General features: G+C 40.8%; 1 protein-coding gene across 8 annotated transcripts in view; it reads right to left on the reverse strand.

Moving 5' to 3' along the window:
- The window catches only part of ZFYVE16 (zinc finger FYVE-type containing 16), a 72,905-nt gene extending 50,020 nt beyond the window's left edge, over positions 1-22,885 (reverse strand). The window contains exons 1-3 of one of the 8 annotated variants that reach the window (XM_034959866.4): positions 21,177-21,365; positions 17,558-17,607; positions 1,712-1,765 (exon numbers count right to left, since the gene is read on the reverse strand). The gene's annotated coding sequence lies outside the window, so the exon portion shown is untranslated. Of the gene's footprint in view, positions 1-1,711; positions 1,766-17,557; positions 17,686-21,176; positions 21,425-21,468 lie in introns of those variants that run through there. The other 7 variants (XM_063604180.1, XM_014344868.5, XM_003822272.7 and 4 more) reach the window with 7 other exon arrangements.
- Positions 22,886-23,203: the final 318 nt, after the last annotated feature.

Here is a 23,203-nt window from a genome sequence, read left to right on the forward strand (position 1 = left end):
AGTTTCTGCTGAGAGATCAGCTGTTAATCTGATGGGCTTCCCTTTGTGGGTAACCTGACCTTTCTCTCTGGCTGCCCTTAACATTTTTTCCTTCATTTCAATTTTGGTGAATCTGACAATTATGTGTCTTGGAGTTGCTCTTCTCGAGGAGTATCTTTGTGGCATTCTCTGTATTTTCTGAATTTGAATGTTGGCCTGCGTTGCTAGGTTGGGGAAGTTCTCCTGAATAATATCCTGAAGAGTGTTTTCCAACTTGGTTCCATTCTGTCAGTCACTTTCAGGTACACCAATCAGACGTAGATTTGGTCTTTTCACACAGTCCCATGTTTCTTGGAGGCTTTGTTCATTTCTTTTTATTCTTTTTTCTCTAAACTTCTCTTCTTGCTTCATTTCATTCATTTGATCTTCAATCACTGATACCCTTTCTTCCAGTTGATCGAATCAGCTACTGAAGCTTGTGCATTTGTTATGGAGTTCTCATGTCATGGTTCTCAGCTCCATCAGGTCATTTAAGGACTTCTCTACATGGGTTATTCTAGTTAGCCATTCGTCTAATCTTTCTTCAAGGTTTTTAGCTTCTTTGCGATGGGTTCGAACTTCCTGCTTTAGTTCGGAGAAGTGTGGTCATCCGAAGCCTTCTCTCAACTCATCAAAGTCATTCTCCGTCCAGCTTTGTTCCATTGCTGGTGAGGAACTGCGTTCCTTTGGAGGAGGAGAAGCTCTCTGATTTTTAGAATTTTCAGCTTTTCTGCTCTGTTTTTTCCCCATCTTTGTGGTTTTATCTACCTTTGGTCTTTGATGATGGTGACGTATAGATGGGGTTTTGGTGTGGATGTCCTTTCTGTTTGTTAGTTTTCCTTCTAACAGTCAGGATCCTCAGCTGCAGGTCTGTTGGAGTTTGCTGGAGGTCTACTTCAGACCCTGTTTACCTGGGTTTCAGCAGCGGAGGCTGCAGAACAGTGAATGTTGCTGAACAGCAAATGTTGCTGCCTCATCATTCCTCTGGAAGTTTCGTCTCAGAGGGGTACCCGGCCGTGTGAGTTGTCAGTCTGCCCCTACTGGGGGGTGCCTCCCAGTTAGGCTACTCGGGGGTCAGGGACCCACTTGAGGAGACAGTCTGTTCGTTCTCACATCTCAAACTCCGTGCTGGGAGAACCGCTGCTCTCTTCAAATCTCAGTTGGAAATGCAGAAATCACCCGTCTTCTGTGTCGCTCACGCTGGGAGCTGTAGACTGGAGCTGTTCCTATTCGGCCATCTTGGAACCGCATCTTTTTTTTTTTTTTTGAGATGGAGTCTCGCTCTGTCACGCATGCTACAGTGCAGTGATGCTGTCTTGGCTCACTGCAACCTCCATCTCCCAGGTTCAAGCGATTCTCCTGCCTCAGCCTCCTGAGTAGCTGGGACTACAGGCGTGCACCACCAGGCTCAGTTCACTTTTGAACCTTTTTTAGAAGAGTGGGGGTTTCACCATTTTGGCCAGGCTGTCTCGATGACCTCAAGTCTTCTGCCCGTCTCAGCCTCGCAAAGTGCTGGGATTACAGGCATGAGACACTGCACCTGGCCACCTTAGACACTTATACTGCAAAAGAAGAAAGACTGAAAACTAATAAACTAAGAGCAAAAATTCAAAAAAAAAAAAAAAAAGCATACGACAGAGGCACAAGAAAACTAAAAGTTAGTTTTATGAAAAGATGAAAAAAGTAGACGAACCTCTGGTCTGGAACAGAAACTCCACCAAATAAGCCCGAGAAACCTCACAGGAATCTGTCAATAAGTAATGGGATAATATCAAAAGGACAAAAGCCAAGTTGAAGGGCACTGGCTTAAATGGGACAAGTGAGCATCAAATGAATGAAGACTGTGAAGGACTAAACACAAATCAAATAGATTTTTTTTAAAAAAACAAAAGATCGAATCATACTAAAGACAAAAACAAAACATACCACTCATTGGAGGGTTAGCAGGGCACTAACCAATTATTCTGAGAATTGATCAATTAAAGGAAAAAAATCAAGAATTTATCCTACCCAAGGACATGACAGGCACTTTTCAAAAGAAGACATTTATGTGTGGCCGGGCGCAGTGGCTCACACCTGTAATCCCAGCTCTCAGGGAGGCAAGAGGCAGGAGGATAGCTTGAGCCCAGGAGTTCGAGACCTGCCTGGGCAATATAGCGAGACCCCGTTCTCCAGAAAAAGGAAAAAAAAAAAGACATTTATGTGGCCAACGAACATAAAAGGGCTCAACATCACTGATCATTAGAGAAATGCAAATTAAAACCACAATGAGATACCATCTCAGGCCAGTCAGAATGGCAATCATTAAAAAGTCAAGAAACAACAGATGCTGGTGAGGCTGTGGAGAAATAGGAACACTTCTATGCAAAGACAGTGTAGCGATTCCTCAAAGACCTAGAATCAGATATACCATTTGTCACAGCAAAGTCCAATTACTGGTATACACCCAAAGGAATATAAATCATTCTATTATAAAGATACATGCATGTGTATGTTCACAATAGCAAAGACATGGAATCAACCCAAATGCCCATCAATGATAGACTGGATAAAGAAAATGTGGTATATATAACACCATAGAATACTATGTGGTCATAAAAACGAACAATATCATGTCCTTTGCAGGTACATGGATGAGGCTAAAAGCCATTATTCTCAGCAAACTAATGCAAGAACAGAAAACCAAACACCTCATGTTCTCACTTAAAATAAGTGGGAGCTGAACAATGAGAACATGTGGACACAGGGAGGGGAACCAGACACACTGGGGCCTGCTGGGGTTGGGGGGTGGTGGTGAAGGGAGAGCATCAGGATAAATAATGCATGTGGGGCTTAATATCTAGATGATGGGATGACAGGTGCAGCAAACCACCATGGCACACGTTTACCTATGTAACAAACCTGCACATCCTGCACATGTATCCTGGAACTTTAAATTTAATTATATATATATATATACACACACACACACACACACACACATATATACATATATATATATGTATATATGTATATATATATACATATATATATATATGTATATATATATACATATATATCTCAATCCGGGGAACACTGTCCTTAATAATATTGAAATTTCCAATTCATGAGCATGGTATATGATGTGATTAAGCCTCTGTTATATTTCAATAAAGCTTTGTCATTAAAAGAGAAAAATTTATCCTGCCCTTTATTTACAAAATATACTTTGTAACAAAATAATTACTGATGAAAAGTTCTTTAGATAAGAATTCCAGTTAATAAGTACAAAAGGATGTTAAAAATTTTTAATTCATCTCTTCATAATCCCGAATGCAATAAACAGACTAGGCAATGGCTATAAATGGATGTTTACAAGGCTAGAGAAAAAGGTTTACGGGGAGCTTTATAATGGTGGGATCAAGTCAACACATCCAAACCCAGCAATCAATTTCACCATCAATAAATGTGGAAGAACAATATCACCCAAAAAATATTACTGCCTAAAAAAAACTTAATCTGAATCTAATCAAACTAACTGCATGTTTACAGGAAAGTCAAGCATAAGGGACAAGTTAAATGACATAAAAAGAAAGCAATCAACTAATCTAATCCTGGAAGGTGAAACACTGTACAGCAACATTCCTCAAACTGCCTATGGTAAATATTTTTCTTACACCTCCAATCCATTGCAAACTTTTACTTTTTAAAAATACAATGAAACTATACAAATTTGTAATAATAAATACAAACAAAAGAATATACATTATTAAACACATCTGTTTGGCTACCTAGCGTGGGGACTAGGAAGGGTAAACGGGAGTAAAAGACAATAAACAAATGAGAGGGTTTTACAAGAACTAATTATGATTGTGTGCCATCAACTAAGGACCTCTGAGGTCCAGACAAATAAATAAATAAGAGATACTTTAAAAATGGGCTTGAAAATTAGGCAGAGCTTAAGAGAGTACTGAATGACATCTAAGACCTATCTGAAGAAATTACCTAAAGTAATGCCCAGAGGGACGAGGAAGAGAAAAATACAAAAACTAGGTTAAAAGGTATTGAAGACAAAATGAGAATGGAGTACTCTAAGGAGAAAAGACAGCATGGAACAACTATATTTGAAAAGATAATGTTGGGAGTTTTTCCAGAATTGATGAAAAAGCCAACTCAACAGATACAGGTAACATATTACACCAGACGATACAAAGAGAAATCCACATTTAGACACACTATTGTAAAACTACTCAACCCCAAAGATAGAACAGCCAGAAAGCAAAGGTCACTTTCAAATGAACAATAATTATGCTGGCAACAAACTTAAAACTAACAGGTACGCTTCAGAAGAACTTTCAATAACATTGGTATGGCATCTTAATTCAATGAAGCATGTTACCTTTTTTGTTTCAATTTTTAAATTGTGGTTATACCACGCACATAGAAGAGTGCACAAAATAAACAGATACCAAACAAACAAAAGGAATTCGGAGGCCAGGCGTGGTGGCTCACACCTGTAATCCCAACACTTTGGGAGGCCAAGGCAGGTGAACTGCTTGAGGTCAGGAGTTCGAGACCAGCCTGGCCAACATGGTGAAACCCCGTCTCTACTAAAAGTACAAAAATTAGCTGGGCATAGTGGTGCATGCCTGTAATCCCAGTTACTTAGGTAACTGAGGCAGGAGAATCACTTGATCCCAGGAGGCAAAGGTTGCAGTGAACCAAGATCACACCACTGCACTCCAGCCTGGGCAACAGAGCAAGATCCTGTCTCAAAAAAAAAAAAAAGGAGTTTGGAGGAAGACACAATGCAGGAGGCAGAATAAAACTTCAAAGAAGCTAATTAATATTCTCAGAGACAAAAAAGCAATGCAACCATGAAACAGGAACAGGAAGCCATAAATAAGAACTATATATAGAGAACAAAAAAAGGTCATGGAACCTGATCGCAGAAATCTTAAAATTCAAGCAAGGCTTGTGAGCTGCAGTGAAAGCACTGTTTAAGGGACAGTGACAGCATTAAAAATGCATATATTGAAAAAGAATTTGGGAGGCCAAGGTGGGTGGATCACCTGAGGTCAGGAGTTCGAGACTAGCCTGGCTAACATGGTGAAACCCCGTCTCTACTAAAAAATACAAAAATTAGCTGGGCATGGTGGCAGGCACCTGTAATCTCAGCTACTCAGGAGGCTGAGGCAGGAGAATCACTTGAACCTGGGAGGTGGAGGCTGCAGTGAGCCAAGATCCCGCCATTGCACTCCAGCCTGGGCAACAAGAGTGCAACTTCATTTAAAAAAAAAGAAAAAGTAAAAGAAAAAAAAATCTAAAATCAATAAGCATCCACCTTGGGAAACTAGAAAAACAAAAATAATTTTGGCCTAAAACAAGTAGGAAAATAAAAATTAGAGCAGAAATCGGCCAGGCGCAGTGGCTCACGCCTGTAATCCCAGCATTTTGGGAGGACGAGGTGGGCGGATCACAAGGTCAGGAGATCGACACCATTCTGGCTAACACGGTGAAACCCCGTCTCTACTAAAAAATACAAAAAAAATTAGCCAGGCATGGTGGCAGGTGCCTGTAGTCCCAGCTACTTGGGAGGCTGAGGCAGGAGAATGGCGTGAACCTGGGAGGTGGAGCTTGCAGTGAGCTGAGATCTTGCCACTGCACTCCAGCCTGGGCAACAGAGCAAGACTCCATCTCAAAACATAAATAAAAAATAAAAATAAAATTAGAGCAGAAATCAATGGAATTTAAAACAGGAAAACAATAGAGAAATAGAGGAAACCAATAAAACAAAAACTCATTCCTTTAAAAGACCAATAAAATTGATAAACCAGGCTAATTAACAGAGACATAAATGATCAATTTCAGAAATAAAAGAGGAGTCATCGCTACTGATGCCATGGATACAAAAAAGATAATAAAGGAATATTATTAACAACTCTGCCCACAAATTTGGTAATTTAGATGAAATGAACCAATTCCTCAAATGATATAAACGGCCAAAAGTCATACAAGGAGAAACAGATAACCCAAAATCCCTCTATCTATTTTAAAAATTAAATAAATAATTAATAACGTTCCATAAAAATAAATCACCAGATCCAGATGGATCCACTGCTGAATTCTGCCAAACATCTAAAGAAAAAAATAATACCAATTCTCTATAATCTCTTCCAGAAAAAAGCAGCAGAGGGAACACTTCTAACTTATACTATAACACCAGCATTATCCTAATATCAAAACCAGATAAAGACACTGCAAGAAAGGAAAACTACAGACCAATATTGCCCATGAACATAGGTATAAAAATGCTCAAGAAAATGGTGCCAAATTGAATCCAACAATGTATTGAAAAATTATACATCATGACCAATATGATTTATCCAGGTATGCAAGGCTGGTTCAACATTTCAAAATTAATCAATATAATCTACCATATTAACAAACTAAGGAAGACATATATAATCACATAAATTGATGCTAATAAAAACAATATCCAGGCTGGACGTAGTGGCTCATGCCTGTAATCCCAGCACTTTGCGAGGCTGAGACGGGCAGATCACAAAGTCAGGAGTTTGAGACCAGCCTGGCCAACATGGTGAAACCCCATCTCTACTAAAAATACGAAAACTAGCCTGGCATGGTGGCGGGCACCTGTAATCCCAGCTACTCAGAAGGCTGAGGCAGGAGAATCACTTGAATCCGGGAGGCGGAGGTTGCAGTGACCCGAGATCACGCCACTGAACTCCAGCCTGGGCAACAGAGCGAGACTCTGTCTCAAAAACAAAAGAAAACAAAAACAATATCCATTCATGAGAAAAACTCTTAGCAAACTATGAGTAGAGGGAAACTTCTTCAATTTGATAAAGAATAAGTATAAAATATCTACAATTAACAGTATACTTAATAAGAAACTGCCTTCCCTCAAATATTGGGATCAAGGAAAGGATATCTTCTTTCATGACTCCTATTCAACATAATACGGAAAGCCTTGGCTAGTGCAATAAGACAAGAAAAGGAAAACCCCATATAGAAAACCCCATTGCCTCAGCCCAAAATCTCCTTAAGCTGATAAGCAACTTCAGCAAAGTCTCAGGATACAAAATTAAGGTGCAAAAATCACAAGCATTCTTAGACACCAATAACAGACAAACAGAGGGCCAAATCATGAGTGAACTCCCATTCACAATTGCTTCAGAGAATAAAATACCTAGGAATTCAACTTACAAGGGATGTGAAGGACCTCTTCAAGGAGAACTACAAACCACTGCTTAACAAAATAAAAGAGGACACAAACAAATGCAAGAACATTCCATGCTCATGGATAGGAAGAATCAATATCATGAAAATTGCCATACTGCCCAAGGTAATTTATAGATTCAATGCCATCCCCATCAAGCTCCCAATGACTTTCTTCACAGAACTGGAAAAAAACTACTTTAAAGTTCATATGGAACCAAAAAAGGGCCCGCATTGCCAAGACAGTCCTAAGCCAAAAGAACAAAGCTGGAGGCATCACGCTACCTGACTTCAAACTATACTACAAGGCTATAGTAACCAAAACAGCATGGTACTGGTACCAAAATGGACATATAGACCAATGGAACAGAACAGAGCCCTCAGAAATAATACCACACATCTACAACCATCTGATCTTTGACAAACCTGATAAAAACAAGAAATGGGGAAAGGATTCCCTATTTAATAAATGGTGCTGGGAAAACTGGCTAGCCATATGTAGAAAGCTGAAACTGGATCCCTTCCTTACACCTTATAAAAAATTAATTTAAGATGGACTAAAGACTTAAATGTTAGACCTAAAACCATAAAAACCCTAGAAGAAAACCTAGGCAATACCATTCAGGACATAGGCATGAGCAAGGACTTCATGTCTAAAACACCAAAGCAATGGCAACAAAAGCCACAATTGACAAATGGGATCTAATTAAACTAAAGAGCATCTGCACAGCAAAAGAAACTACCATCAGAGTGAACAGGCAACCTACAGAATGGGAGAAAATTCTTGCAATCTACTCATCTGACAAAGGGCTAATATCCAGAATCTACAAAGAACTCAAACAAATTTACAAGAAAAAAACAAACAACCCCATCAAAAAGTGGGCAAAGGATATGAATAGACACATCTCAAAAGAAGACATTTATGTAGCCAAAAAACACATGAAAAAATGCTCATCATCACTGGCCATCAGAGAAATGCAGATCAAAACCACAATGAGATACCGTCTCACACCAGTTAGAATGGCGATCATTAAAAAGTCAGGAAACAACACGTGCTGGAGAGGATGTGGAGAAACAGGAACACTTTTACACTGTTGGTGGGACTGTAAACTAGTTCAACCATTGTAGAAGACAGCGTGGCGATTCCTCAGGGATCTAGAACTAGAAATACCATTTGACCCAGCCATCCCATTACTGGGTACATACCCAAAGGATTATAAATCATGCTGCTATAAAGACACATGCACATGTATGTTTATTGCGGCACTATTCACAATAGCAAAGACTTGGAACCAACCCAAATGTCCATCAATGATAGACTGGATTAAGAAAATGTGGCATATATACACCATGGAATACTATGCATCCATAAAAAAGGTTGAGTTCATGTCCTTTGTAGGGACATGGATGAAGCTGGAAACCATCATTCTCAGCCAACTATCGCAAGGACAAAAAACCAAACACCGCATGTTCTCACTCATAGATGGGAATTGAACAATGAGAACACTTGGACACAGGAAGGGGAACATCACACACCAGGGCCTGTCGTGGTGTGGGGAGATGTGGGAGGGATAGCATTAGGAGATATACCTAATGTAAATGATGAGTTAATGGGTGCAGCACACCAACATGGGACATGTATACATATGTTAACAAACCTGCACGTTGTGCACATGTACCCTAGAACTTAAAGTATAATAAAAAATAATAATAAATAATAATAAAAATAAAAATTAGCTGGGTGTGGTGGTGCACGCCTATAATCCCAGTTACTCAGGAGGCTGAGGCAAAAGAATCCCTTGAACCTGGGAGGCAGAAGTTCCAGTGAACTGAGATTGTGCCACTGCACTCCAGCCTGGGTGACAGAGCTAAACTCTGTCTCAAAAGAAAAAAAAAAAAAGCCAGGCGCGCTGGCTCACGCCTGTAATCCCAGCACTTTGGGGGGCCAAGGTGGGCAGATCACGAGGTCAGGAGTTCAAGACCAGCTTGACCAACATGGTGAAACCCCGTCTCTACTAAAAATACGAAAATTAGCCAGGCGTGGTGGAGTGTACCTGTAATCCCAGCTATTCAGGAGGCTGAGGCAGGAGAATCGCTTGAACCCGGGAGGCGGATGTTGCAGTAAGCCAAGATCACACCACTGCACTCCAGCCTGGGTGACAGAGTGAGACTCTGTCTCAAAAAAATAAAACAAAACAAAAAAAAACCAAAGATATGAATTCTTCCCAACCTGATCTCTAGATTCTTGTGCAATCCCAACTAAAATCCTAGCAAGCTACTCTGTAGGCCTCAAGAAACTAATCCTGAAGTTTATATGAAAAGAGAAAGAATCAGCCAGGCGCAGTGGCTCATGCCAGTAATCCCAGCACTCTGGGAGGCTGAGGTAGGCGGATCATGAGGTCAAGAGTTCGAGACCAGCCTGGCCAACATGGTGAAACCCTGTCTCTACTAAAAATAAAAATAAGAAAAGACAAAGAATCTAGAATAGCTAAAGTGATACTGGAGAACAAAGTTGGAGGACTCACACTACCTAATTTAAAGATGCACAAGAAGGTTCTAGTAATCAGGGCAATTTGGTATTGGCAAGAGAACAGACACGTAGATCAATAAAACAGAATAGACCCCAGAAATGGCCAGGCATGGTTGGCTCACGCCTATAATCCCAGCACTTGGGAGGCAGAGGCAGGCAGAATGCTGGAGCCCAGGAGTTCAAGACCGGCCAGGGCAACATGGAGAAACTCTGTCTCCACAAAACATAAAAAATAAGCTGGACATGGTGCCATGCGCCTGTAGTCCCAGCTACTTGGGAGGCTGAGGTGGGAGAATCAGCTGAAACCAGGGAGGCTGAGGCTGCAGAGAGCCATGATTACACCACTGCACTGTAGCCTGGGCAACAGAGTGAGACCTTGCATAAAAAAAAAAAGACCCCCCCAAAAAAACCCACACAAATATAGTGAACTGATCTTTGACAAAGGAGCAAAGGCAATTCAATGGAGAATGGACAGTCTTTTCAATAACAGGTACTGAAAAAACTGGACATCTCTATGAAAAATATGAACCTAGACACAGACATTACACCTTATATAAAAACATATTCAAAGTGGGTAACCTAAACTTAACATTCAAAATTATAAAATTTCTTCAGGAAAACACAGGAGAAAATCTACATAACCTTGAGTCTGGTGAGGAGTTTTTAAATACAATACCAGTACCATGATCCACGAAAGAAAAAAATGGTAAATTTGATCTTATTAAAATGTAAAACTTGCACTCTGCAAAAGATACTGTTAAGAGAATAAGAAGACAAGCCATAGACTGGAATATCTGCAAAACACCTATCTGATTAAGGACTTGTATCTAAAACTCTATAAAGAACTCTTAAAATTTGACAAGAAGAAAATCCAAGGCCAGGCACAGTGGCTCACACCTGTAATCCCAGCACTTTAAGAAGCTGAGGTGGGAAGTTCACTTGAGGCCAGGAGTTCAAGACCAGCCTGGGCAACATAGAGAAACCTCATCTCTAAGAAAAAAATTAAAAATTAGTTAGGTGTGGGGGTGCATACCTATAGTTCTAGCTACTTGAGAGGCTCAGATGGGAGGATAGCTTGAGCCCAGGAGTTGAAGGTTACAGTGAGGTATGAGTGTGCTACTGCACTCCAGCCTGGGCAACAGAGTCAGACCCTGTCGAAAAGAAAGGAGGGGGAGGGGAGGGGAGGGCAGGGGAGGGGAGGGGAGGGCAGGGGAGGGGAGGGGAGGGCAGGGGAGGGGAGGGGAAGGGAGGGGAGGGGAGGGGAAGGGAGGGGAAGGGAAGGGAAAAGAAAGAGCAAAGAGGAGGGGAAAGGAAAGAGGAGAGGAGAAGAGAAAGGAGAGAGGAGAGGAGAAAGAGGAGAGAAGAGGGGAAAGGAAAGGAAAGGAGAGAAAAGGCAAAAAGTGAAAGACAAGGAAAAGAAGAAAGAAAACAATCCAATTTTAAAATTGGCAAAAGTTCTGAATGGACATCTTACCAAAGAAGATATAAGGATGGAAAATAAGAATATGAAAAATGCTGAACATCATTTGTCTTTAGGGAACTGCAGATTAGAACAATGAGATATCCACTTCACATCTACTAGAATGTCACTGTGACAATGCCAAACAAGAGAAAATCTTATTATTGCCAGTGAGAATGCAAAATGGTATAGCTGCTTCGGAAGACTATTTGGCGGTCTCTTACAAAACTTAATACTACCATATAATCCAGCAATCATGCTACTAGGTATTTACTCATCTGATTTGAAAATTTACATTCACACAATAACTTGGATGTGAATGCATATAAACAGGTTTATTCATAACTGCCAAAAACTGGAAGCAATCAAGATGTACTTCATTAGGTATTTGGATAAACAAACCATCACACATCTATCCAATGGAATATTATTCAGTGATATAAAGAAAGAAGCTATCAAGCCACAAAAACACGAGTGAATCTTAATGTATACTGCCAAGTGAAAGAATTTACATACTACATGATTCTAATTATGTAACATTCTAGAAAAGGTAAAACTACAGAGACAGTAAAACACCAATGATAGCCAGTGGTTTAAAGTGGGGGAGAGTTGGATATGTGAAGCACAGACTTTTTAGGGTAGTAATGGTGAATATAAGATAATCATGTTAATACCCATATAACTTCAAAGCACAAAGAATAAACCTCAACATGCAAATTTTCAAAAAATTATTTAGGAGAATGGGGGATCCTAAATTGACATGCAGACTGCGACAAAAAGTCTAACTATATTCCAAATGTATGAAACAACCTCATCACAGGGGACGTAGGAATAAGGTGCTGACCTTTGGAAATGAGTGGAATATGTAAGACTAAAGAAAGAAAAGACAGGCACTCTACCCTAGTTGATAAAGTCGTTTTCCATGGTGGTACAGGTTAACAATTCTGAAATCACTATATCTGTATACTGAAATTGAACAAGTAAGTAAATGGACGACTGATCGTGGAAGCCAAGTTTCTCCCTGTTGAAGGAGGAGGTTATGGCAGGGGAGGAAGATAAAATAATCTATATGGTAATGGATTTGAACTGAAGACATCAATATAAATTCATGTTCAGCTTAATATGGATACCGATGGTCACACATAGAAATATTTACAGATATGTGTAATACAGGTTAGTATAAACACATATACTAACATATCTCCTTGTGTTTGTCAGCTTAGAGGGCCTAGAAGCAATAACATCTCAGGGGCAATGAACATACTTAGCACCCAGATCTTGGTTTCTAATAAAATTCTCCAACAAAAGGAACCAAGTCTCCTTGGAAAAATGGCTGTTTCTAAAACTAGGGCAGGAAATAAACAAAATGAGCACAGAGCATCTTGTAATGCCAGAAAGTAAAAGTTGATGTATACACATACAACAATGGGAGTATGTCAAAGAGATACAAGACCCAAGTGAAAGAGCTCCCAAAGGCCAAAGCTGGGACAAAATAAAAGAGCAGTACTGAAGTATAACCCAACACGTTAAAAAAAAAAAAAAAAATCGGCTGGGCGCAGTGTCTCTCGCCTGTAATCCCAGCACTTTGGGAGGCCGAGGCGGGCGATCACCTGAGGTCAAGAGATCGAGACCATCCTGGCCAACATGGTGAAACCCCGTCTCTACTAAAAACACAAAATTTAGCCAGGCATGGTGCTGCGTGCCTATAATCCCAGCTACTTGTGAGGCTGAGGCAGGAGAATCGCTTGAACCCAGGAGGCGGAGGTTGCAGTGAGCCGAGATCACGCCACTGCACTCCAGCCTGGGCAACAGAGCGAGACTTTGTCTCAAAAAAAAAAAAAAAAAAAAATCTATGTGTTCATACTGACGTAAGTAAATGATTGAATAAATAATTGGGGAAAAGACAAATCTCCCATGCAAAAAAATAAAAAAAATCCAAATAATTTATTTAGACTCTTTGCTCTCAAGGAAGTACAACTCCCCATTCCTTAAGTGTGCAGCGCACAGTGACTTTCTAGTAAAGAATACAGAAAGGGAGAAAAAAAGAAAATACTAACTTCAAAGTGAAGAAACCTAACAAACACTACCTCAAGTCAAGTGATCAAGGTTAACATTAAAAGTGGCAAGTTGGCCGGGCGTGGTGGCTCTCGCCTGTAATCCCAGCACTTTGGGAGGCTGAGGCGGGCAGATCACAAGGTCAAGAGTTGGAGACCAGCCTAATCAACATGGCGAAACCCCGTCTCTACCAAAAATACAAAAATTAGCCAGGTGTGGTGGCACGTGCCTGTAATCCCAGCTACTCAAGAGGCTGAGGCAGGAGAATTGCTTGAACCCGGTAGGCAGAGGTTGCAGTGAGCTGAGATCGCACCACTGCACTCCAGCCTGGGCGATAGAGGGAGACTCCATCTCAAAAAAAAAAGAAAAGTGGCAAGTCACACTGACAGTATGTATTGATGAAAATTGTACTTTATCTCTGTTGTCTTTCTCTCCGAAACACATTACCCCAATATAATAACGAGAAAAACATGAGACAAATCCCAACTGACATTCTACAAAACATCTGAGCAGTAATCCTCAAAACTTTCAAGAGCATCAAAAACAAGGAATGTCTGAGAACTATCACAATCAAGAGGTGCCTAAGGAGACAGGACTACTCGATGTAATGTGGTATCCTGGATGGGATCCTGGAACAGAAAAAGCATATTAGAGGAAAAATGAGGAAATGTGAATAAAGTATAGCCTTTAATTAATAAAGTATCAATACTAGTTCACTAATTATAACAAATGTACCATATTAATCTAAGATGTTAATAATAAACTGGGTATGGAGTATATAGGAACTCTATACTGTCTGCAATAATTCTGTAAATCTAAAACTGTTCCAAAATAAAATGTTTATTTTTAAAAATGCAATCAAGGTGTTATAAAATAAAGTTGAGAAAATATCCTAGAAAACAGAACAGAAAGAAAGGGATAGAAAACAGGAGAGAAAATATTAGAAATTAGAGAATCAATCTAATGAGGTTTAATATTCTAATAAAAGAAGTCCAGAAAGAAGGAAGGGAGGGAAAGAAGAAACTGTCAAATAAACCACGGATATGGTCTCCAAATGGAAAGGGCCCATTTGGGGCCCAACACATGAATGAAAAACTCTTACCAACCAACATCATTGTGAAATTTCAGAATACCTGAATGGTTGATGGGAGGATCACCCCATTTAATACCACAGTCTGCATCCCCTACCTCTCCTTTCCCCAACATTCCTGAACTTCCCACCCCAGCCTGCTCTTTTTTCTCTTTTCTAAAGCAGTTATTTACTTTACAAACTCCCAATGTTTTGTATAATTTATTTATTATATTTGCTGTTGAACAACTCCTCCCTCCCTGAATTTAAGCTCTATAAGGACATGAATCTTGTATTTTTGTTCACCTATATATTCAAAAGGTCTTGACCAGTGCCCGGCACATAAAATGTGCTCAATACAAACTTGTTGAATAAATATAAACGCTTCCAAAGAGATATAACAGGTCACAATCAAAGGATTGGTTATCATAAATGTGAGGGTTAAATAAAAAAATGGTTGATCATGCAAGAACCCAAAATATGTGCATCCCATTCTGTCTCTCTCAGGAAGCTACTCAAAAACATACTCTGCCAATATAAGGGAGACACCAAGAAAAAGGAAAACTTGAAATCCAAGAAAAAGAGGCTACCCACACAGAAGAGACAAATGCAATTCACAGATGACTGTAAAAGGGCAGTCCAGGAAGAGAGTTGTGCAACAGGCCTAGAGAGCAACCCATCAAGATGGAGGCAGGAAAGATGTTGCAAAACAGATTATCAGATGTGTTTGAATCTACTAAGAGGATACTGATGTATCTGGTTCAAGAGATTAATAGATCAAATAAAGAATACAAAAGACACATTAAAAAGATATAAAACATTTATTTATAAAGAAATATAAAAGGTACATGTACAAAAGAAGATAATTATTAACTAGGAAAAACAAAAATTATACAAGAAAGGAAATAACCTCACACTTACCTTGTTCAGCTACATACAATATTTACATAGTTAAAATGAGGTAAACACCAAATAACTAAAAGTTAACATATAACTAATTTGGGAATACAGAGGGGAGAGGGGAAGTGAAATGCAGTGTTTAAAGGTAGGAGTTGGTACAAAAAACCTAAACTCCCATCTTCTGTAATAGGAAATGAGTAAACTATACCTCAAATTGCATTAGGATGGGAATGGGGAGGGGATATCGCCATATATCTAAATATGTCATTTTAAAAAACTGGAAGTGATAGGGAATTGAAGTCACTGACTCTGGAGCAGCCTTTCTCAATTAACGTTCGGCAAGAGAATTAATCTTTAATGCCCTAAGGCTTCTATTTTATGTAATAAACTAACTTCTCTCCTATGCATCCATCATATTATTAGCTACCTACCCTCTTTGGGAGAATTAAGAAAATAGTTGCTCAAATCATTTTTCTTGTTCAGTGATTCAGACAGAAAGCACTGATTGAGAAAGACTGTTTCTGGAGAGTGGGATTCAGGGGTGAGAAGGACTGGGGCAGAAGATTGTTGTTTTTCTCTTTCTTTTTTTTCTTTTTTTTTTTTTTTTGAGATGAAGTTTCGATCTTCTTGCCCAAGCTGGAGTGCAATAGCACGATCTCAGCTCACTGCAACCTCTGCCTCCCAGGTTCAAGCGATTCTCCTGCCTCAGCCTCCCAAGTAGCTGGGATTACAGGCATGCGCCACCATGCCCGGCTAATTTTGTATTTTTAGTAGAGATGGGGTTTCTCCATATTGGTCAGGCTGGTCTCGAACTCCCGACCTCAGGTGATCCTCCTGCCTCAGCCTCCCAAAGTGCTGGGATTACAGGCATGAGCCACCGCACCCAGCCCTCTCTTCTTTTTTGAGACAGGGTCTCACTCTGTTGCGCAAGTTGGACTGCAGTGGCACGATATTAGCTCACTATAGCCTCCACGTGCTGGGCTCAAGGGATCCTCCCACCTCAGCCTTCCAAGTAAATGGAACAACAGGTGTGTGCCCCACAACCCAGCTAATTTTGTTTATTTTTTGTGGAGACAAGGTCTCACTATGTTGCCCAGAATGGTCTCAAACTCCTGGGCTGATGTGATCCTCTTGCCTCAGCCTCCCAAAGTGCTGGGATTACAGGCGTGAGCCACCACACCCAGACAGTTTTTCATTATAATCCTTGAAGTACTATTTGACTGTTTATGTACAGGTATCCCTTCGATAAATATAAACATTAAATTTAAAATAAACATAATAGTAAAAAGTAGTAGTAACGGAACTCTGAATACAGGATGTATTTAACAAATTAAGCACAGAAACTGAAAGGTCTAGAAATAGTTTCTTATTAGCAAAAGCCAGATAATTTTTTAGAAATAAATTATGGAATTCATTAAATAACATATATTTACAAAACATTCCTATCTATATAGCAATGCTCTACTAAGCATTATGTAATTTCAGGTGCCAAGAAAGATATAAAAAAAGATAATATAATTTGTAAAAGGTATGATATGACAATGTAAATACGGTATACTGAAATGTTTTAACATGAAATCTCATTAAGCTGTGTATATTTCCCATTTCAATCAATCAGTATGTACTTTTTGTGCCAATAATCTACCATATTCAGTATAAGACATAAAAGAAATATAAGATATACTCCCTTTTAAAATAGGTTTATTTATGTATACATATAACTTATTTTAGGTAGTATTTTTACTCACTTGGCTATTTATATATTTTTAAATTTAAGAAAAAATCTTCGTAATATTTACAATAAAATGGTTTTTAAAAATCTCTTCATGATTACAAAAATTGGCAGTAACATGGAAGATTAACCAGAAAACCAACAAAACCAATAGTAAGGAGACACCTAAAATGGTTAAGGTAAGAGATGAAGGCCTGAGCTGAGATAATGCAGTGGAGAAAAAAAGGAAATAGATATAAAGGTGGCTAAAATGAGCCAGGCATGGTGATGCCTGCCTGTGGTCTCAGCTACTCCAGAGCCTGAGGTGGGAGGATTAGCTTGAGCCCAGGAATTTGAGACCAGCCTGGACAACAGAGTGAGATCCTGTCTCAAATAAAAATAATAAAATGAAATAAAAGTGGCAAAATAATGAGAAGTTTTGGAGACTGAAAGCAAGGGAGAAAGCTGGATTAGTGCCAGGTTTCCACCATGAGTGGCTAGGGTAGATGGTGGTGCCACTGACCATGACAGGCAATACAAAGAGGAGCAGGATTAAGGGAAAACATGAGTTCACATTTGGACTGTTTGAAGTACCTTGAGAACATCCTGGGAGAGATATCCCAAAGGCAGTTGAATATAAGAATCTGGAATGCAGGAGAGAAGTCTGAGATAGATAAAGATTTGGGAACTGGCAACACACAGCTGTTAATGGATGAGATCACCTAGGAAGAGAATATATTTAGAAGAGGACAAGAGCCTGCCATCAGATAACTAAAGATCACAACTCATGTTCCTAAAACCACTCAGGATAAAACTTTGCCCAGTTATATGTACTTCAGTAGAAAAATATCCAATATATAATGTTAAATGAAAGAAAATCAAATCACAAAACTTTATGCATAGTGCAAACCTATTTTTACAAATAAGTTGTAAAAAAAATTAACAAATGCATAGTAAAAAAATATGAAGGAACAAACATTAATGATGTTAGTAATACTATAAATCTAGGAATGGGATTATGTAAGCCTTTCAGAGCTACATGATATGTCTTCATACTATTTTACTTTTTTTTTATAAGCATATACTTGGCCAGCGTGGTGGCTCATGCCTGTAATCCCAGCACTTTGGGAGGCTGAGGTGGGCAGATCACAAGGTCAAGAGATCGAGATCATCCTGGCCAACATGGTGAAACCCCGTCTCTACTAAAAATACAAAAAAAAAAAAAAAATTAGCTGGGCGTGGTGGCACGTGCCTGTAGCCCCAGCTACTTGGGAGGCTAAAGCAGGAGAATCGCTTGAACCCCAGGAGGCGGAGGTTGCAGTGAGCCGAGATGGTGCCACTGCACTCCAGCCTGGCGACACAGCGAGACTCCATCTCAAAAAAATAAATCAATAAAAATAAAATAAATTTTTAAAAAAAAAGGCATGTGCTCTTGTAAGCAGAGAAAACATAATTTTGTTGTTTTCCTTTAAAAAAAAGTACAGCACGTTTCCTAAGGTCGGGTGAGGTGGCTCGTACCTGCAATCCCAGCACTTTGGGAGGCCGAGGCAGGCGGATCACAAGGTCAGGAGATCGAGACCATCCTGGCCAACATGGTGAAACCCTGTCTCTACTAAACTACAAAAATTAGCTGGGCATGGGGGCGCGTGCCTGTAGTCCCAGCTACTCAGGAGGCTGAGGCAGGAGAATCCCTTGAACACGGGAGGCAGAGTTTACAGTGAGCCGAGATCACGCCACTGCACTCCAGCCTGGCGAAAGAGCGAGACTCTGTCTTAAAAAACAAACAAACAAACAAACAAAGTACAGCACGTTTCCTTACAATATATTTAAGAAGATAAAAATGTGTTAGAAAAACACTTGGATACTGGACTATAAACGAGCAAATAACAACAGACAACTAGTAAGATTATGAAAATTATTCAGTGCACTATCAAAGTAATGAGAATTAGAACATATACCATTTATTGCCTGCTAAATTGAAACAATTTTTTAAAATAATAAAAGTACTCGATGTTGGTAAGGGTGTGATTTTTTTTTTAAAGCATGTCAGACACTGCTGACAGGAAACAAACTGGTACTATCTCCCATGAAAACAATGTGACAATATGTACCAATAGCCTGAGAAAGATTCCTAATATTTGATCTAACAATTATCTTTTTAGAAATTTTAGAAAAGAATCCATGTGTTAAAGCTATCTTAGAATGTATCTGGCAGTTGTCTGGTTTTTACTGGACTCCCCCCAGCCCCCTCAAAAAGAAAATAATTCAAAACAACTAAAAAATGCAAAGATATTTCACCAAATCATTAGTTGAAACAATCTAAACACCAACATTAGTGCACAAAAGCAAATTATACAGGCATCAAAAGTAATGTGTTTAACAAACTTAAAAAAAAGCAAAACTCTATGACCTAGCAATTCTACTTACAGAAAAACACTAGCACGCATACACCAGAAAACATCACAAAGAACTTTCACTGTTGCAAGGGTTGTAACAGTGTAAAATTTTAAACAACCTAACAGCCCACCAATCCAAAAATGGTTAAATCAGCTTTCTCAAACTGTGGTCTCAGGACCCCTGGATGTCCCCAGGAGCCTTTCAGCAGGCTTGTAAGATCCTCGCTTTTCCTGCTACATATCTGTTCAAGGCTGGTGTTTTCTTCATATGCTTCAACCTAAACCAGATAGCACAACAGACTGAACAGAAGCAAACATGAAAATCCAGCTGTCTTCTATAATGCCAGACATTAAAGTGATTCGCAAAAATTTGAAACAATGCCACGCTCCTCTTCTAAGTTTTGTTTTAGAAAATGGTTACTTTTCACTAAAAAATTATTTAATACATGAGTCTGTGATTTTTAAATGAATAAAACATTTTCAATTTTCTGAGTTTTAATTTCCAAAATGGTAAATATACTGCAGCATTAGGAACCAAAAACTCTATTGGTCCTCAATAATTTTTAAGCGTAATTATCCCCAATCATAATGTTAAATAAACTGTAGCACTATTCTATCATGTAACATTATGATTGAGGATAATTAATGCGGATTTGGCTTTATCTGTAATATAACTGTTTCAAAAGATACTTTGCTCATGTATAATCAATAAGTCATTTTTATGAAGCTTTTTAAAAACATGGGGAAATGCTTACAACGTAATTTAAATCAAGGAAAGCAGACAATCCAACGATATAAAATCTCATCTCAAGAAAATGCACAAGGGAAAAAAAAGACTCAAAGGAAAAAAGTCAAAATATTATAAGTAATTGATTACTATTACATGGTGGAATTATGATTGATCATTTTTCCTTATTCTTTATTCTATTTTTTCCATTTTTGCCACTAAGCATGCGGTTTAATATCCAGGAGAGGAAAAAAAGGAAGAAATTAGGCGAAAAATTATATATAGTTCTACTGGATTAAACCATTAAACTCCCGCCAACTCAAGAGACGACAAGCTCAAGTGAATAAATGGAGGAATCTGATTGAATCAACAAAGTGCCTATTTTTTGAATTGAAAAGATTAACTTAGTATCAAATGTATGGACTGGTTTTCATACAAGTCAAACTAACAAGAAAGAACATCCTTAGTCTGGAACATAATATTTGCAATCACGGTAGTACAAATAAGAGTTAAAAATAAGGTCCTCTTTTGGAGTTCTCAAAAGTACCAAAGGAAAGGCAGCGGGAAAGACGGCCACTGCATCCTTCTGGTCTCTAACCAAAAGAAAATGCATGGGTGCGGGAATGGGCAGTGCGAGAGCACCGGCGGCGATGAGACTCCTCTGCGGGGACCGAGCCTCTGCCACTCCTGAAGAACCACAGTCCCCTCCGCAGTCGCAGCCCCTCCCCAGGCGGGACGGCGGCGCCAGGGCGCTTCTCCCTCCGTCCGCTGGGGTCTCTCCCCCAGGAGCGCCGAACACTCCGGCGGCCCGGGAGCGGGGAACCGGGCAAACAGCCGCCGTGATTGCCCTCCCGGTCCAGTCCGGTCTGGCCCTTCAGGCTCCAGGAGGGGACATCAGATTGGAGGGCCAGGGTTCCCCGGCCAGCTCCAGGGGCTCGGAAAAGGAATCGGTCGGGGCCCAGGCTCTGTCCCCAGAGGAAGAGGGCCAGACCCAGCGCCCAGGTCGGCGGGTCCAGCGGTCACCCCGCCCCTCTGTGGGAACAGCAGGGCTGAGGGGAGGCCGAGACGACCGGTCACGGGGGGCTCTTACCTCCCTACAGCCCCTGCGGAGCTTTTTGGGAACTCGACACGACGTCGCGCTGAGGAGTGAAGAGCGACCCCGGCCGGGAGTCCTGGGAGTGCCAGATCCCGGCTCAGGGCTTCTTTCCCCGCCCCAGGGCTTCTTTCCCCGCCCCGCCGGGCAGCGCAGAGAGCGCAGGCGCAGAGGACGCTTTCCTCTTCGGCTCACACGCCCCCTCCCTCGGCATCCGCGGCCGTCTCCAGGCCCGGGGCGCTTGCGCACTACGACGCAGGTTCCGAGCTAAGGGCACTAGATTTCTTACCGGAAGTGCCTGAGTGGGTTGTTGGGTGACGGGGACGCCTGATGATTCGGCCTTAGGTCGGGACTCGGTTTTCCACTCGACTGCGGGATCGGGAGGCCACTCGCGTCAGTGTCTGACTTCCTTTACCCTTCGCTAACCTAGAGGCAGCTTCCCCGGCCCCAGCCTTAGCCCTTTGCTGAGCCTGCGCGGCGTTCCGGTCTCTACTGGACAGACCCGCCTTCCCGGCAGCGGGCTAGGCCTGCCCTCCGCGCTGCTGGCCCCTCGGAAAACACAACTTTTTGTTTACTTCAAACTGATTTTACAACACGCTGCCCCCCCGCCTCCCCCGCTTCCCCCGCTTCCCCTTCCTCCTCCCGGCAGCAATAAACATGCTCCCAGCCAACCCCGAGCTCCAAGCCCCTCCAGCTGACGACATTCCCAGCCACACTCCTTCCCTTCGCTGCGTTAGTTCTGCATTTTTATTTTAAAGCGGCTGGTAGAACAGCTGTCTCCCTGTCTAAAAGCAAAAGCTGACTTATCTGATGTAGAAATAAAATGTCACTCACTTGATGTATATTTGCTTGTTGAGTTTTGCTATTTTTACCACAAGTTTCCTATAAATTTAAATGAGACCCGGCGCGGTGGCTCACGCCTGTAATCCCAGCACTTTGGGAGGCCGAGGCGGGAGGATCGCTTGAAGTCAAGAGTTCCAGACAGGCCTGGGCAACATAGCAAGACCCTGTCTCTACTAAAAATGAAAATGAAAAAATTAGCCAGGCGTGTTGGCGCGTGCCTGTAGTCCCAGCTACTGGCTGGGAGTCTGAAGTGGGAGGATCACTTAAGCCCAGGAGGTCAAGGCTGCAGTGAGCTCTGATGGCAACACTGCATTCCAGCCTGAGCAACAGAACCAGACCGTGTCTCTAAAAAAATAAAAAATAAAAACAAGGGAAGAGACATACATGTGGGATCAGATACAGACAGATACAGGGAAAAAGCAGTTCCTCAAAGGTTAAACAGCTCACAGTGCATACTGATCTTTCAAAAATCGCAAGAATTGGCCGGGCGCAGTGGCTCACGCCTGTAACCCCAGCACTTTGGGAGGCCGAGGCAGGCGGATCACCTGAGGTCAGGAGTTCGAGACCAATCTGGCCAACATGGTGAAACTCCGTCTCTATTAAAAATACAAAAATTAGCTGGGTGTGGTGGCGGGCGCCTGTAATCCCAGCTACTTGGGAGGCTGAGGCAGGACAATCAGGACCATTGAATGAACCCAGGAGGCAGAGGTCACAGTGAGCCAAGATCGAGCCACCACACTCCAGCCTGGGTGACAGAGCAAGACTCCGTCTCAAAAAAGAAAAAAAAAATTGCAAGAATTATAATTTTTCGAGTATTCCAGCCACATGTGATTTGTGATGAAAGATTTGAGAATCAGGGTTCGCATCTTAAATCTGCAGTTTACAACTATAGTTCCTGATCTTTGAAAGATACTTAATCTTTAACCTTGGTTTTCCTAAACAACAAAATGAAATAGCCAAACTTTTGATTGCCTAAAGTAATGTGTGTATTGAGCATCTGCTTTGTGACAGTGTGTTAGATGCTTTGCTTACGTTATCTCATTTAATCCTAAGAATAATTCTACAAACTACAGTTTGCCTTTTTCCTACTATGTGTTAGGCATTGTTCACAGATAAAATAAAATGGGGCCACTGCCCATGGGGAACCACAGTCTAGTAGCAGAGACTCACATATACAAATG

Source organism: Pan paniscus, chromosome 4 (genome assembly GCF_029289425.2).
Source record: "Pan paniscus chromosome 4, NHGRI_mPanPan1-v2.0_pri, whole genome shotgun sequence".
Classification (NCBI taxonomy): domain Eukaryota; kingdom Metazoa; phylum Chordata; class Mammalia; order Primates; family Hominidae; genus Pan; species Pan paniscus.